Genomic DNA, 18,935 nt, shown 5'->3' with positions numbered 1-18,935 from the left:
TCGCATCATCGTCATACATGTTTGTACTGTGAGTGTATCGTTGACGAGTAAACTGCGTTTTTTTACTAAAGAGGACACTTTTGACAGTTGGCTGAAATAAATGCTGTTTAGCTCTCAAGCATTTTTTTAAAAAGCTTTTAATTATTTAAGGGGGCTTAACCTCTTCAAACTCTCTGTCTGTGCACCTGTAATAGTTTTAAAAAAGGGCTCGGATGGGAGGAGTGACTGCACCCCCTTAACACTCCACTTGTTTATACAGTAATTAGTTTATTGTTATTTGAACTTCAGCTGTTATAATTTCAGACAAATACAGATTTTGTTTTCCTGTACCTACTATATATTATTTGTCATGTTTGTTCAATGTTAAGAACAATATCTTCGTCTTATAACAGCTTCTCCTGCGTCTAGGGACACTATCCAAGGGTGAACTGGTGAAAATAAACAGGCTTTAAATCAGTCGAATTGCCCATAAATAAAATTAAAAAAAAACGATTTGAGGTAGTTTTAAATTTTGAAATTAATACAGAAATATCAATATTTTTAGAATATCATCGAACGTTAAGTTTCTCTAATATTTACACCAAATCACGATATAAAGGGTGGTAGATATTATCACGAAGAAAAATATAGTATTATCGACTAGACATATGAATAACGTAGCGATATTCAGACTTTATAGGTGATCTTACTTATTAATGTTTAGTAGAAATTAAAAAACACTATTTAATAAGTGTATAAAGTTAACTAAGTATCTGGTTCTCGCCATATATTGTATTATGTCAACTAAACATTTCTTTCCTGTGATAACCTTGTGAAGTGTTAAAATATTTACAAAGTAAAGATCTCTTTGATAACTTGGGGAAGTTGAAGGAGTAATTAGGGATCTGATGTCGTGCACCGTTTAGACGGATTGATTCTACGGCACAGATAGCTGTTATTTACACCGTCAGATTAGGTCAAGTGATTCATTATAATAGTAATAGACAGACACGACCTGTCTATATTGTGTGATAATGCATGACGATTTTCGTTGTTAAACGCTTAAATTTCTTTTATTTCGTCCGGGGTTTGTGCATTAATAGTTGTCTCGAAAATAACTAGCGATATTTAACTGTTCGTCGGAGTTGCTTTGGGTCGCAGAGACTAGAGGAAAAAAGTACTCCGTTACTTCAAACGTTTTCGTCGTTTTTGTCGACGTGACAAATGGCGTTTGTTTTGGCCCCGGGAAAAAAAACAACCCCAAAACGATTACTAACGGCCAAAAGTTACGCGCTACTACATTGGACCGAATTTGTCCATGGGATTTATAAAGAACGGTACATAAACTGTTGTTAAAACACAACCCCGAGGGGATTGTCGCGTTCTTCTCCTTGAGAGTTGGCCGCAATAAACACTTCGGCTGCTTCCAACTACAGAATGCTAATTGCGAAAACTATATACAAATAACATTGTTTTAGTTTCAGGTCTGACACTGTTCTTGTCCGACTATCTGAACAGTACCTTTAACTTTAAACTATACACCAACTAAGAACACAGGTCTGCGCTTGTATCAATGATATTCTGATACAAAAAAAAAATGTACCATGTATCAACAATTTATTGATACATTTAAAATTCTAAATCGTAATTAGTTATCTCATGAATAACTTAATATGTTATATTTTTAACAATAAATATTGTATTACCGATTACTTATAAAATTACAATTAAAATTTGTATTATAATATTTCTGCATAGTGTATTAATCGATATTGATGTTTGATACATATATAACTATCAACTTGATATTAATGGGTGTATCATCTATCTGTATCAAAAAAAAGTATCAATATTTTTTTCAGATTACTGGACATAGTGTCAAACAAGTTTTTTGATCTATGCTTTAATTTTGTTTTATCGATAATTACCCATTTCCAAATTTAGATAGTGTCTTGAACATTATCTAGATGTACTTTTACGCCAAGACCAGCGCATTTCCTCCGAATAGTGTAACTTCTCAGATATGGTTTGCGTGTTGTAATGCACTCAGTTTTCAGTTAACTTACGTTTCAACTAAAAGTTTATATTACTCCATGAAACTAACTCGAGGTAATTAAAATAATAGCGCTATCCCATCGTTCAAGCTAGTAATTGAAGACATTTTTTTTAAAACAAAAAATTGTATTAAAATATTATCGTTTTTACATTTAAATTAGGTTTTTGCTAATAAAACTATGTGATAATAATTAGTGTCTATATTCCGTTTTGTTTATTTCGAACCTAACCGGGGGACCATTGATACAATCGTGACTAAATAACGTTAACGACGCTTAACAATAAACTTGGTCGGACGAGCAAGAGTGTTTTTGTCAACCATTATTCACTGGATCACGGCACTTCACATAGCGTGACATTTAAATTTTTTTTATTTTTTCGTTTAGCGAAGGGTCGCTTGCAAATTGTAATTAGCCGTCATTCATTTGTCTAAACTTTTTGCTTTACGGCATACCACGTATATAACATTATGATGCAAATACACATTATTTTCCCGACATAGGCTAAAAGAGCGGATATATTTATTTTTATGTGTCACATAATATAATATAGCTTCGCCTCCACAATGGTAGGCTGCAGCAAACCTTTTATAACCATCCACTCTCTTTCGCTCTGGTTGGATTAAATTATCGCCTCGCATATTCTGTCGGTGTCAATTATTCATAAACTCACTATTTACCATGAAACATTTAGCTGAGTTATTATACAATTTTTCAATGTGTCAGACTCTCGAATTCCTATATTGCCGTTATGAATTCCATTTCCATTATAATAACTATGTATTGGTTTTCCTTTTCTGTTATTTTTATTTCTCTATTTAAATACTGACTTTTTTTAAAACTGTTGTATTGTTTGAGTATAGCGAAACAGTATTCTCGTCAATAGCCGCATTATTCGCATGTTAAAATGTTATTGATTTTATTTGAAAATTTAAAAAAAATTATACATTTTAAATTCGTCGTTTCCACTTAACAACCATGTCTTTTGTGGTAAGGCCACGTTCACATTATAAGTAACATTCTTATAGAGAACATGGTTAAGGTGTATTTTCCCTCCTTTTTATGGTGCTTCCTGAATACAAAAAAGTTTAAATACAGATTTTATATGTTATAGCCTCACTCTTGATATACCTTCAGTCTAATTTTCACATGTTAGCCCTAAAACTATTCCTAAAAAAGCGAAACGAATGAAAACTGTCGACCCCTTCTGGGGGAAAGGATTTATACAACTTTTTTTTTGTTGACGTATATTGATAATACTATGTGTAAAGAAGAATGTTTGGCCCAGTAATGTATCTTTTAGGTATGATTTCTGATCTGTACACTTGCTACATATAGAAATCGATTCAGCGGCTTAGAAGATATTGCGGGCCCAGGTACAACAATAGAAACACATAATTTTAAAAACAACGCCTTCTTAGCTATGCATCGAAGCTAATATGATATTATTGAAGCTCATATTTTGTCTGTTCGTACAGAAATCTAAATGATAATGTAAAGTTTTAATTCAAATATATATTTTCCGCTGGCGAAGTTATTGCAATTGGTTTTCATTTTTAGTGGCAAGAGAACTATACGATGTCGAAAATGTAGATGAGTTTTGAAAGCGTTTGCATTTCTATAATAATTGTCGGAGCGGTTGCTGTGATGTGCGGCGAGGGAAAGTTGGCTGAGTAAATTCGCCCTACGGTTCTCTTGATGTTAAAGTTTATTAATATATTTTTTGCGGCTATAATAGTAATTTGTGTTGTTTCCTCGGGCTAGTAACCACCTGAGTCTGATAGTCAAATAATAATGGCTAAAGATCAACACCGCTTCATATATCCCTACCACCGAAAAGTTCAGTCAGTTTTGTATGATCCTATTGTTTGTAAGACTGTAGCACCACCCAGCGCCACAGGCCAAATAGATGAAATAACTACAAACCAGAGGTGGACATTGACATTTTTTTATGCAGATATTAGACGTTTGGTACATGTATCGATTATTGAGACAATTATTAACTGTTGAGACACAATTAGAGAATTATAAAATACAAATTTGAATAGTAATTTTGTCAACAAAATGTATAATTCCTGACTTTATACCCTTTATAACTAATCACTAATATAGTATTAAGTAAATATAGAGTAAGTCTGATAATAATGAAATAACTAATTTAATTTATTTTTGTATTAACTTGTTTAATTGATACATGATACTGGATACATTTATTAAGTATCAAGGTTATTTTTAACTATCGATATATTAATGTAAGCCCACATTTGATAAAAACAATTATACTTATGACAACAAATAACTCATTCTGTAATTATTATTTTTGAAATCTGTAACCCGTAGGGTATGAAAAATTGTATAATTATTACTTATTAGACCTTTTTTTTTAAATTTAAACATCATTAATTATTATTTTTGTTACAGGATTCATAAGCAATCGTAGTCTAAAAACATGTAAGTACAATCAGTTATATTTAAAAAAAATCGCATTTAGTTCGTCTGGGAATATAATATACCCTCCAAACGTTACTGTATCCTTTCTCAAATTATTATCAGTTTCCGAAAATTATATAAACCGTAGGATAACTATGTGTTAGGTAGGACTTGGAAGGGCCGCGGTGTACAAATATTATATTTTCACGGCCCTATCGCTATGTATTTTTATATTATTATTACTCTGTCGACTTTTGACCGAGACGTGGCCCTGACGGCTGTTATTAAATTATTCACATTGGTAAAATATTGGTAAAGGCAAACAACAAAATATCGGTAGCTATAACCTACCAATCAACACGGTAATATATTATGTTGTTATGAATTTCGAAACTTTTCATATGCAAGTGGTACGTTCAGGCGTACTTGTGTGGTTATGCATTTAATGGATGTTGTACTTAAGTGTGTGTGTGTGTGTGTGTGTGCAAGCAATACGTTAACGGAGTGTTGTCACAAGGCCCAAAAGCAATCGGTATTGGTCGGAAGTGACATGGTGAATTTTTCACGTTCGGCCACTTATAGAGTTTACTATAACAGGATGGATGCTGTGAGTTATGTACCGTCGGCACGGCTTAATCTTGTGACGGCAGGGGATGAAGATGACACCCGCAGGCATGTGTGTATTAAGGTCATTTTTTATCCGGCGCCCGAAGCAATTGGTATATATGCGAGCTGGCATATCTTTTGTCGACGCAGAATAAGAATATAAGATAAACACATATACCTAATGTACATATATATATATACACATACAGGATGAATTTTTTGTTTTCATAGAGATTGTATGTAATGTGATCTCAATTTTCCACGAATTTTTATGTTCCTACCGCCCTCCTAAACTAATTATTTTTATATCAACTTTTAAAACTTAAATGGTACCGCATACATTTAAAAATGTATACAAAGGAGACATGACTCATTCCCTTCTGAAACTAAAACAATTTTTACACATAATTGTATGATTAAATTGGCCAGCAAAAGATTATTAGTGCAGTATATGACGGTGTAAAGTAGTAGGCAAGAGATGTCGTAGTAGGACGACATTGAATCGAAATATCGTCCTTTTGTATAAAATAGAGAGCACCTATGTTTTGTGTGTACCTACTGAATTTGAAAAAAAACTATTAACATAAGTTAAAATTTAATATCAGCCTAATTTTAACTACTAGCAATTATGAGATAATTTTAATTGGTTAAGAATTTAAGGCTTTTTTTATATATATAATATTATTTTTAATTTACTAATAATAACCGGTATTTTTTTAAAAATATTTTCATTACATAAACGTTCCAGATATATTGTACAGAGTTTCATATTTTTTTTTATTATTAATTACCATAATAAACGTGATGTTTAGAGAAATACATAACTTACAAATGGTTGAATTGTAATAATTATATTTCAAATTATCAACTATAATATTTATCTAACTTTCTCTTAAAACGTTCAAAACTCAAGATTACATACAGTTTCGGGAAGCGCTTTAAAATGTTTAGCATATAAAAATAATATAATTATTTAAACAAATGATAAGTGAGTCGTTCAGAGTTAGACAATATTTTAACCCATCACTAGTCCCTCGATTTTCGGTCACACTTAGTTAAAGTGTGGCGGGCGTACATTTCTTACCCCGTGAGACTAATGACGGATTTATAAGATAATACATAATAAATAGTTTGACATATAAGATATTTATTAACCGGAATTGCAAAATTGTTTCATGCTTTATATGTATGCTGCCCATAGAAATAGGACGGATCAGCTATATTCTCTCTGCGTATCTTAATGTCTTTATTTAAAAAATCTACCTTCGTCTGCAGACCTCCGAATATCCTTAATCCTTTTTTCCCTGTGTTATTATTTTAGTTTTTACTCAGTTTTTCAACACACTGTATAGACACTCTAATTTTCCACTCTATTGGCGCAATATTCCCGAAAAAACCAACTCGTGGTTTTCATTTCGGCTACATCATCGGTCATTTTCTTATATGCACTATTGCTGACCTCGATGCAGTTTTATAAAATCGTCCTTTCCGACTCCGCTGGAGTTGAGAAAACGGCCACTGTTGCCCTAAGCACTTACAAACCGAAAAAAAAGTTAGCCCTCGCGGTAGACACCGACGCGACGGTCGTGCAGGCCTCCGACCGGAACAAATAGTATTTATCATTTTTTTTTTACGGTGTAAAGGCATAAAAGAGTGTCGGCGACGGTGACCAGACTGTCGCCGCTTGCGGCGCATAACGTAGACGGCCGTTTTATTGATCGGCTTGTTTTCAGCCTGTTGCAGTGGAGTCAGCGGCAGTTATAGCGATGGCACAAGCAGAACTCCCGCCAAATTCATTTTTGCTCCCGTCTCCCCTCTCCCTTCTATCTGAGAGACTGTCGGTAACATATATATATATCACACACATAGGCCTAAACATCATACCTATACGATAGGGAAATAAATTACCGTATGCATCGTCATGTACATATAAAGCTTCTGAAGTCTCTCCGCGTTGCCTATCGAGACTTGAGCCGTCGCCGTTATAATTAATGCCCGCAAACGCGCCGAAGCCACGCGAGTGAATTTTCCAAAAGAAACTGAAATAACGGCTTTAAGTCTCCCGTCTCAAGTTCAATTCGAACGTTATCGGATGCTAGACGTTCGCCGAGTTTATGGTTTCCGTTACTCCCCCCCCCCCCGCTTCCCTAAAAAAAGTCTGATGACTTTTTTTTATTGCAAACGTGTTAAAAGGAGAACATAATAAAATACGCCCGTATTGAACATAATATTAATATAACGTTTACAGATCGATATACGATCTCAGACTTTTGTGTTTGGAAGTAAAAAAAAAATAATAATTACAAGACTGAAAGTAATTAGAATATTGAGCTCTCGCAGTCTGTACAAGTAAAATAACTTTGCGGATTCCGAAAAATCATTAAATTATTTACATCGCTAAGTACGTTACAATTCGGAGTATCGGGAATTTAATCACAATACCGTTTGTTTTCGCATTATAATTTATTAATTTGTTCACTTGGCGAATATTTTATCAACCGTCTCGTTGAGCTAATAATAATTATGACTCGACGCGTTTCCCCGTAATTCTGTGAACAAAATATTATATCTCTCACAAACATCTACCCTGTGCTGCCAACATTTAAATTGGTATATTACATCTTATGTACGAACGAATGTGCACTAAAGTGTCCGTCAGTCTTACTTCGAAACGCATACATTTTATATCATAAGATCACATAACGTTTAAGAAATAATGCAGCTCTATGTCTGTTACGCATTACTGCGGATTTTCTGTTGTTCCGTTTTCCACGGTACCTTCCGTTTTTTTTTTATCTTCCTTTCGCCAGACAACGCATATGTTATATATTAACAGCGACCGGGTATAATTTATTCTTGGTCAACTCAATACAGTTAACCGGGTTATGTAGATAGGTCTTTACTAAGATATTCCTAGTCAATAGCGAAAATATAAAAAGTAATTTTAAAAGCTGATATATACCTATCGAATTTCATTTATATTTAAAATTACAACGAGTTTTTTAGTTAGAGACTTATCATTTGTGACATATTTATTCGCAATAAATTAATCCCGATAGTATATAGGAGTAAGTATAATGCATTCGGGGCAGTAACTGTATAGTAGTTTTCTTAAAAAGTAACGCGACTCTATCTCAAACAGCAAAGTTTAAAATTACCTAATATTAAACAAATTGCCCAAAAAATACATATCAGTAATATTTTCAGTATTTTTGTTTTCACTATATAATATGCTGTATTTTTAAAAATTATAGTTAAGTGCAAAAACTCTATAACCCTTAGCATATAACGCATAACCTAAAACACATAGTACATATTCAGCCCGGCGGCCATTACATTAACACGGCCGGCCGGGCTCAAGATGTACTAGATACAGATAGGTTATAGTAAGAAAACCTAAAAAAACACTATCAAAAATGGCAAAATTTAATGATACATCATTACAGTAAAGTTTTTTAGTTTTCCTTTGGGCGAAACCATGTTATTTTTTTTATAAATATATTTATTGTGGACTAGTCACTAGAGATTTTGAAACGTTGACTTTCTGTCGAACGTTAAATTATTGGTTTGATTAATTTCACTAATGGACTGTTGGATTACTGTCAATTTTCGTGACGGATTAAATTTCTGAAAGTTTCTGATGGCGGCGTTACCGTCGCACATATGGCCGGTCACATTCTTTGTTTTTGCTTCGGAAAATAAAGTTTATATATTATTGTTATTATATTCTTTCTCTCTCCACATAGTCTCGTGTTTTGCTAGCAGGAAACTCTTGTAAACTCATCAGTTCGTCCCCCGAGCAAAACGTGACGTGAATACCGGCGATGTCTGAACGAATTAACCCTACTCCACCGTCGGGGTTAAGTTTAAACGTTATGTTGGTTTTTTTGCCATCGGTTCATCAAATCGGGTCATTTCCAAACCATTCAGATTGTTTTAATAAATTTAACACATTTGGTTTAAAAGGCACGAAAGTTATTTAAAATATTTTATTCGACGCCTAATAAAATGCATGTCTTATATATTTGCTTCGTGAAACAGATACTATCTTTTGATTTATTTTTTATTATGTTGTTTATATAATATGTTTATTTTGTTGCTATTATCAGCTAAAGTCTGCTTTATCTACACACACGGGTAATGAGAAATGTTTTTAAATAATATTTGCATACATGTCTTACATCATATGTATAGAATATGTACAATAGTGTATATATTAATACATAGTGTGTATAAAATATTACCGTGCGTAGATAGACCGGCTCTTTTTGTAAAGCTAAATGCGAACAAAAGGGGTTTTTTCTTTTACCACGTGAGGGTTTATTTGATGTCAAGAGACAATAAGCCAAGTCATGAAGGGATCTAGTAGTAGCTGTTTTTTCCACCGATATGATGGCTTTTGACGAAGGGACGTGGGCGATTTTCTTACGTGCCCTGAATTATAATTTCCTCCGGCCAAAACAACGTAGCTGAGGTCTTGCCAAACCTTTTTTTTTATGTTTACAGAAACCATATAAAACTATATTAAAAATATACCTATAAAATGATAATAAATATTATATTACCTATATTACATATTCAACTGACGACAGTCGTAGTGGTCAATCGCAACAGATTTTTGTCTACCTAATAATTACTGTTATTATATTTACATCACGAGTTGTAATAGTGACCAAACTTCGTGTTGGCTTCATCGCCACCATTTAAATTAATCAAATACCTATTTTTAGTTGAAAAATGCGAATTGCTTCATACAACACGAGCTAGAACAAAAACCAAACACATTTGGTATTTTTTTCCGCTTAATTCGAATCTAGACTCAGAATTTTTCTACTATGTCTAGATTGGTTTGATCGTTGATTTTTTTTCTTCGTTCCAATTGAAATATTCTTGTATGACACGTGTCACTAAAATGTATTTTTGTCAACAACAATTTGCACAATTCATAGCAATTCACAATTTATTCCCTTTTCATCATAGTTCCCGTTCGGTAGTAAAATTGTTATAATTTCATCGACGCGTTTTGCCGATTAACTTGTTTGTTTCAAGTTTTCTCCCGACCGCGAATCCTACGCCAAAGCTAAAATACAAAATTACGATATTTAGAAAACTTTTGTGACCATAAACACGATTAAGTCCACGGGCGTGGTTTCCATTATGACCTCGGATAATATCGCATAGAGAATAAATCAATTTGGAAACCGCATTACGTTTAGTAGCGACTAAATTGTCCACAGACGTTACACAAGGGACGGGCGGACAAGCTCGGGCGTAGGCGTTTAGGCGGTGACGGCGGCGGGTTTAATTTTGTCGACTGGCAAAACTCATTACAAACTAACGAACGCACCGTGTCTCCGGGTCGCATCACATCCTTACATTATAATAGTGTGTACAACATGCAAAGTCTTTCCGGAAGCTCCGTCGTTCAGACTTGGCAGCCATTCGCACACGCATACATGCACTTATCACTTCCACCCCCCCCCCCCAAACACCCCTCCCGTTTTGTGTAATTTCATTTTGCCATCAAACGCTCATCGTCGTGCGTCCCCCGGATGACATCGTCACAGCTGTATCTTATACGAAATTGGCATTTTTTAAACGACCGTTTATAAAATATACACAACAATTACATAATAATATTATATCTACACATTAAATAGCCAACACCGTTTATCCTCAAGAACATTTCGTATTCTTTTGATTGTTAAAAACTATGAGCTAATTATATACTGCATTTGAAAATGAAATATCTCGCGGACAAGGGAGAGAATTTATCAACAATTCCATGTGTCTATGATACTGTGGTATAAAGTATTGTTTCAATTTAACGTATCGGCGATTTATTGATACATCAAAAAGTATAAAGTCTCAAATGATATTAATACACATTACACGAAAAATGTATCAAGTTGATACAATAATTATAAAATTATAATTAGTTAACTCATAAATAATCGTAATGTTGTATAAAACGTATATATTATGTTGAACAGTATTATATTACTAATTAAGTCTACACGAAAAATTAATATATATAGCCTAATGCTACTACAATTATTAAGGTAAATATAGACACAATACATAATTTATAGTGGGAAAAACTAGATAAATAGTAAGGTGAGCTAAAGATTTGTTATAATATGCGATTATATATTTAGTTGGCTTAACTATTTATTTAGTTATTTTAACTATAAATGTATTGTGTACCTATTTTGACTAAATATTTTTTCCCCGTGTTTGCCCGGAACAATAAATTTTGTTTAAAAAATCACAACTTAAGTTCGTATTTTAGAACTCCTTAAAAAGTGTACCAAGTATCAACCAATATTATTATTGATACATATTTTATACCTTGTATCTGTATAAAAAAAAGTATTGAAGCCTACTTCTGATCGTGAAACACTTTTTGTAATTTATCTCTGTCAGAATAATTTGATCTTATGAACAAGAACATAATATTTATATACGCGTGTATTAATTATAACTTAGATTCTTGATTAAGAATAGTGTCCTTCACTTTAAACAAATTTCTATCTTATGTTACTCACTTTGAAATGTTCTTACTCGATCAATTTACTTTTAAAAGGTTCACGTGGAGAACATCAAAAAACAAAATTAGTTTGTATATTTTTTTTAATTGCTTATGGACAAGACATTTCATATTGGTTTGTTAGAAAGTCATTAAAAATTTTAAGAAGGTATCCCTCATAACTTTATAACGTTACCTATTTATTTGTACGAGTTAAATTCAAAGTAATGTAGAACAGAATATGAGTTTTCTTTAGTTTAAAATACATTTTAATTTCCTTGTTATTTTTAAGACCAATAAAACACTCAATAGATGTACATATTAATATTTCTATATATATTTCACACCAATGCCTTATGCAAAGGTAGATGGTCATTTATCAGCTGTACATTAGGCTATACAAAAGGATACAGTCATGCCATGCCATTCGATATCCCTTTTATTTCTTTTTTTGGGTATATATTGTTATGTATAGAATCTCCTACCCAAACTTGATCCACCTCGTATGTATCTGCAATCTCCCCAGAGTGGAAAGCAGATGCATAATATAATATATGTTTTGCATTATAACTCCTAGGGATTCCGCCATCCTGCATAAAGTGATATAATGTAAATTTTAAAAAGGCTTTTAGTTTATTATTATGTTAACAATTTTTGTTTTAGATAAATGTTGTAGAAGATTTCAAAAACTATTTTAATAGTCGAAATTCCTGTATTGGAATAATATAATAAACAGCCGTTCCTAAACCAAACATATAAAGTCCTACAATCGGCACTTAAATAATACATTTTGTGATTTTAATTGTAAACATAAGCAAAATATCGTTGAAAGGGTTATATTATATACAATATGTTTTAATATAATATGAACAAAAGCTGTCATCACAGCACTAGAGTTGATTATCAAACGTACATTTGTAAAAACATAACATATTTAGTTCATTTTGAATACTTTGCTACGTACCCGTTTCATGAAATGCATTTCCTGTTACTTTTGGTATAACGTTTTTGATTTCCGGTGTACGGTTTTTTGTTTCTATAATATTATTTAATGCGTTTGTTTATCACATTTTTTTTTGCTTCGTTCCTTTATCCTCGCGTAAAAGCTTAGTAGGTAATGTTTTGTTGTCGGCAATACTACAATGACAACGGTCGGAAATCTGTCACCGTTGAGGAAGGCTGGCGCAAATAAGCATTGCAAATCCACTCACAGACAGAAAAAAAAACGAAACCCAATGCAATAAAAGCAGCCCGCGGTATTTACTGAGTGAGCATGATCCAAATAGGATCCAGTTTAATAGTGTGCATAGAAGCTTTCACAAACATCCCAAAGGATATCATCTAAGCTCTGATTCATTCGGTGCATTTTGATGAGTAACAAAAACATTCTTTAAAACTATTCACTTCGACTCACAAACGTTTTAAGTGGTAATCGGTGGAAGAAAAATACCAATCAATAATAGCTATAAGAAAAAAGCAAAGGTAACTTGAAAATGTCGAAATTGAAACTTCCAATAACACTTTTGTATAAACTACATACTATTGTTAAATAATAATAATAATATGAAAATAAAAAGTATGCAAGTCAGCGACATCGTTTGGCTTACATTCACTCCCTCGCTTAGTGTTTAAAAGTAATTTACCCCTTTAATAGTAGGTAATTATTTTGTGTTCTTAACATTTATTAGCCGTTAACGTATATTATAATCAAATCGTTAATTCTCGCATAGATAATGCTGAATAGATAATGGCTTGTCGTTTTAAATAATAGCTAGAGTTTTCTTTATAATAGGTGCAGCACCGTACTATAGTCTTACGTACAACATGTACTTAGGTATATGTTGAATGTAATTTTCAACACTGCGCGCCTGGTTAAAATTTGTTTATTTTTAATTCCACGACGAAACCAAGGCTAACCTGGATCAGAGAGCCCGTCATTGTATTATAATATTATCCGCTAATATGCTTATAGCCTTACACGCACGCACCCTTTAACCTCTACTTTTCGAGGTCCATCATATAGGAACCCGGTCAGTATACTGTATTATTATCAACTTAATATAATCTCAATTTTCTCCCCCAATTTCCCGGGTCGGCACGCTCCACGGCCTTTTGAGATTAACCCCACTCATAAAAATACTCGAACCCTCCGTCGCCGGGATTTGGACAATATTGACATGTTGCCGGTACGATGCGTTTTCAGGTTGTAGTCATCATCTCGGGATGTGGACGGGTTACAGAGTGTTTGACGGTTGATGATAGAACGCCGGTCCGGAGGGTGGTTAAAAAACGCGTTGCCAGTGCACACAGCAGACATACTGGATGGCGGCCAAGTAAAAAAATCGATAAAATGCCAGTGTATATATGCACGAGTGATGGCGGCGACAATTTTATTCTTTGTCCGCGCTCGACCTATACCGTGTATTCTTAACTAGGGTAGTCGCTACTATCGACTCTGTGCTGGATCCCTGCAAATAAATTCCAAATGAGTATAAGCAAATACTCGTATTTTTTTAACCGCTTCGTCTCCCTGTTTTATCGAAAAGTTTGTTTCAGTATATTGCAAAATATATCTAATTATTATGATGCCCAATATATTTTCCGGCGAGAATACTATGGTATTTCAATTAATATAATTTTACAACCAAGAAAAAACTTCTTACAGGCCTTCCAAATGTATCCTTGAAATTATGAAAAAAAAAACATAAACATTTTTTGTCCGAACCATAACTTGAAAAGATAAAATGCCAGTATTTTCTTTTATCGGTTTATCGTATAAAAAAAGTAGAATTTTGAAATGTTTTCAAAAGTTAATTTTAACAGTTATAAATTACCCTTAAAAAAAAAGTTGAATTATGAAAGTTGTCTTTTGTAACATATATTTAAAAGTTCTAAAATTTAGAATTTCTAAAAAAAAAAATATTAAAGGTCTACCAGTATTTGATTTAAATTGAAGATAATTCTTAATTTGTATCGCCGTTGTGTTGCATTTGTTCAAATACAATGGCGATTGTCTGTTAATTATGCAAAACGAACATATTATACTAAACATGTACATATTATTCATAGCTCGTGTTGTTAGACTACCGTTCGTCTCGTTCACCTGTCCCGGTCACAGTTTCCCTTTGGACAGCACTGACAATAAAGGGTCGTTGATTGCACGATGAAAACGTCCAAGAATGTTTATTGCGCCGGCGGGCTAATACGACGATGATGAATAGAAAAGCCCGTCGGGGTCTAAAACCTCCCCTTCCCGTCTATGTCGAATGGATCATCAACCCATACCGGAGATACACCCCGCGTTTCAATCACAAACCGGAAACTGCTCTCTATAATATATTATACACACACTCTGTATCTGCGAAGGGTACGCTACACGACGCCAGGGTATACACCTGCTTGCATGCTCCTCGCACACTGGCCGCCGCCGTTGACAATATACTCTTAGAGCCAATCGAATTTCTTTTTACCGTATAGTGTTGTGCGCTAGACGAAACCGGAAAGATTTGGCCGGAACGTAATTTTCAACGACAACCGGAAGTGAATGTATACTCGCCGTGTCTTGGCGCTGTAAAAGAAACCGATGCGTTTACCCTTCAACGACATCGTCTGGAAGACCCAACGGGAAGTACTAACATGTATATATTTTCAAACTTTGAGTTCATGTATGAGGCACATAGCTCCAGATAAGTTCAACCTACAAATCCATTATTTCAAGAAAAATCCAATTATAATTGTTTAAATGCCTATTCAAAAGAAAAATAAATTCAGCCATTTAGTGGATCAATTTGTTTTACGTGCGGGTCGGTTTGGTTTTCAAGTTTTATACTATTCTAAAATGTTTAATGCAACAAAACGAAATTAGATTTTTTATCGGTTAAGCTTTTTTGGCGCTATGCGCTTTGTATACGAACTTATGTGACGTTGCTTACGCATATTAAAAAAACCGTCCAGTGATTATTGTACACAATTTCATCCCATCTCTCATTACTCTGTATAATTGCTAACAATAGCAAAACGGTTTAATCATTTCCATGTACATTTGAAAAGCACTTATACGATTACATTATGTTTATAAGCTACCATATAGACGATGTTAATGATTCTTTATAGACTTTTTCCTGCAACAATTGTAATTGGATTCAGTCCAATACAATATAGTATTTGTTTAAAATGATGATCACGGCGCACCGTCCAGCAAAGGAACATGTATTACTATAACAATGTCAAATCTGGTATTTGATAGTGCTTATTTTTGCTTATGTTACCAGATTTTCTATTAACTATTTTTTTATATTTAATGAATCGATTCGTTAGAAAGATTGTTCTGTGAACACAGTTTTAATAGTTTTAGTAAAATTTACTAAACAAAGGCACAAATACCTATTATTTTATAATACTATAAGATAATCTTAATATATTTGAGAGGATATCCTATTTTTTAAGATTGGGAGGCTTACCTTTTTCGAGCTCCCTTAAAGTTTTTTATGTACATTTTAATGTTTCTTGTAAGGGTTTTTTTTAAGTGCTTATAATGGAGTTTTATGTTCGCATATTTTGTAGATTTGTGTATACTGAAAGTCTGGAACCCTGATTATAACTAATAACTAAATTAATTAGCAGTTCAATAGTGAAAGTTGACGTATTGAAATAATGAGTTTTTTTCGATTTAATTATATTTCAACTTTTTCATCAGCTATTCATTTTATTTTCTTGTGAAATTACAATTTAATTATAATATTCAGGTCGTTAAAATAATTTTCAAACACTTGAAAAGTTTGATCATTGAGTTTCGGCAACGATAAAATAAATAGTATTCGTGACAGAAATCAAATAACGGGCCTAATTTAATTATGTTTCGTCCGTCAATAACTCAAATATAATTATAATTTCAAGAAGCTGATTAATTACCATATTTAATAAAAGAAAATGTTTCATATTTATGATATCTTTTATTACCTATTTGATCTCACAAACGCATGCCTATTGCCAATTTATGTTACTCATATTTTTTCATATTCATTATTGATCAGAGCTCAATAGCTATAAACAAATTTATTAGAGTATGCGATTGAGTAATTTTTGTATTTTAATGCATGACGTTATTGTTATTTATTTGTACGCCTTAGTAACACATCATAATAATAATGTAGTTATAATAATTGAATAATCTTGAAATGTACGTGCAAATGGAAATTCACAAAAACATAACGAATCAAATACTCGAAGTAGATATTATTATTATTGTAATCTGTTTCATTACTGTCGTATGTTTTAATACACAATATTGATTGTTACATCATACTTCATTCAAACCAGGAAAATATTTCTAACAAAATGTACATAATTCTAGTAATAATAATAAGTAGGTCTAAAATAGAACACACGGAGCTTAAGACAAGTAATTAGAGAAATAATGACAAAATAGGTAAATGTGAATAGATAGTTAAGTATGATGAAGGTAGCGCTGGTTCGTAGAGAGATTATAGGTACTTTATATCAAATAATGAGTGGTTGGATGTTATAAATGACGGATAGAAAAGCGTATGAACAGAAAGGATTAGAGTTACCGATCCTACTTGTGTGGGTTAATACGAAGATGAAGTAGGTAAAGGATTGACTATTAATATTCCACCAATTGTTCGAGTGTAAACTACACTGACAATGCGAAAATACGAGCAGTATTTAATAATATATCCTTATAGTTTGTATTATTATATTATATAACTGTTATGTAGGACTGCGGGTGAGGAGAGAAATAATTAGTTCCTTTATCGAAGGCAAAGTTTCCGAATTTCGGGGTACCAACGTGTCACAATTGAAACCCATCAGATATAACACATGGTTATATTTAAGCTAAAACAATTTGATTGAAACCAAATAGGAACATGCAAAATAGTTGTGAAAATGTATATTATAAGTGCGTATTAACAAAGAAAAGTATCTCTTCGTAATTCTTGACCAAACAAGAATATTATGGGAACACAATGGTTTTCTGAAGTAGTTTTTGATGGTTTTGAATAGTTTGGAGCATCTCTTTTTGCTAACAAGACAAAGAAACCAAAATAGTCAATATAATGCCAAGATATATCTCATAACATCTTGTCTTGTTTTTTTCAACTAATTGTTGCGGGCCAAAAATTATTATTTCTCGGTAGTATTTTAGCGATGATTTCATCGCTCCGCATTATAAACTCAAACATTTTTTTAGTGAATAATTTTTTAAAACATTTTTTATCAATCCGTCGACTATTCGCAACGAACCGTGACGTTTGTATACATATACAGTATACTCACGCGATGCATGCATGCAAATATCACAGAGAGTAACACTGTGGTATGTGCGTGGTGACAGTTCAAGACTAGATAATCATTTCTGGTTCGAATGATTTCCGTGATTTATATGGAGTTGATGTTGTTGAATGACATCAACAACGAAAAAATAATAGAAACACAAAAATGTGCTTGAATAACCTAACACGTCGCTCTGTAGCACTGCGGGTGTACCGTGTATGTATATAATATATGCAAAAATATCATCCCGCTTGCACTGACACTTCCTCCTCTCTTATCAACCCTATTCAGCGCGCAAACTGTCCCCGTCTGCGTACCAGCATCCCGCAGGAGTTATGAGGCATCCGGAAACGATGACACGCTTTTCACCAACACCAAATAATATATACTTATATATACATATAACCGTGACAAGAATGTTTTATTGCTGTCCGCCCGTCGTTCCTGCTTGCGCTTTTCCGCTTTTCCCATTATCGAGAAAATACACACTCTCTCACACAGACACACACACAATGATTTTGTGGCAAAGCCTCTTTCTTCTTTACCTCCACCTTAAAGTCTCCATAATTGCTCGTAAACAAGTATTCTCTCCGCCCGAGACCCGCTGCTCGCACCTGCCATGATTTGTGTCGGCGTCGGTCTAAGTCGTCCTCGTTATAGTACGGTGCTATAGCGTTTTCTTCTTATTTTTTTTTTTTTATCTCGCTTTAAGGTGTGCAAAATATTTATATATATATATTTCGCACCCCGAAATAAGATTTTGTATACTTACGTTTGTGTCGCAAAAAAAAATGCGCCCTAACAAGGCGCGCGCGGCAGTAACTGGAAATGGAAAATTAGAATCACATTTCATGTTTTTCCCCCTCGTGCCTTTCACAATAAATTGGATATAAAAGTAAAGGTTTTTTTTCTGTAGCTTTAACAGGTGTAAAAAAAAAGTATACACCGCGCTGTCTAACTGCAGTACTGGGTACAGTACTTTGACTTTCCATCCGGCATTCGTTTCAGTGGGACGATTTTTTTATTGGACTGAAACTATTCGT

The 18,935-nt window shown here is 33.3% G+C and overlaps 1 protein-coding gene across 2 annotated transcripts in view; it reads left to right on the top strand.

Annotated features, from left to right (window-relative positions):
- The window catches only part of LOC126836248 (discoidin domain-containing receptor 2), a 162,359-nt gene that overhangs the window by 18,692 nt on the left and 124,732 nt on the right, over positions 1-18,935 (top strand). The window contains exon 2 of one of the 2 annotated variants that reach the window (XM_050569488.1): positions 4,455-4,484. The exons of the other annotated variant lie outside the window; for it this stretch is intronic. The gene's annotated coding sequence lies outside the window, so the exon portion shown is untranslated. The remainder of the gene's footprint in view (positions 1-4,454; positions 4,485-18,935) is intronic. 2 annotated transcript variants of the gene reach the window in all.

Source organism: Adelges cooleyi, unplaced genomic scaffold (genome assembly GCF_023614345.1).
Source record: "Adelges cooleyi isolate 19-005CV unplaced genomic scaffold, UGA_ACOO_1.1 ACOO_flye_CR_arks_rails_tigmint_CR_PRNA_23, whole genome shotgun sequence".
In the NCBI taxonomy this organism is placed as follows: Eukaryota; Metazoa; Arthropoda; class Insecta; order Hemiptera; family Adelgidae; genus Adelges; species Adelges cooleyi.
The sequence above is the reverse complement of the archived record's forward strand: the minus strand, read 5'-3'. Positions and strand labels throughout refer to the sequence as shown.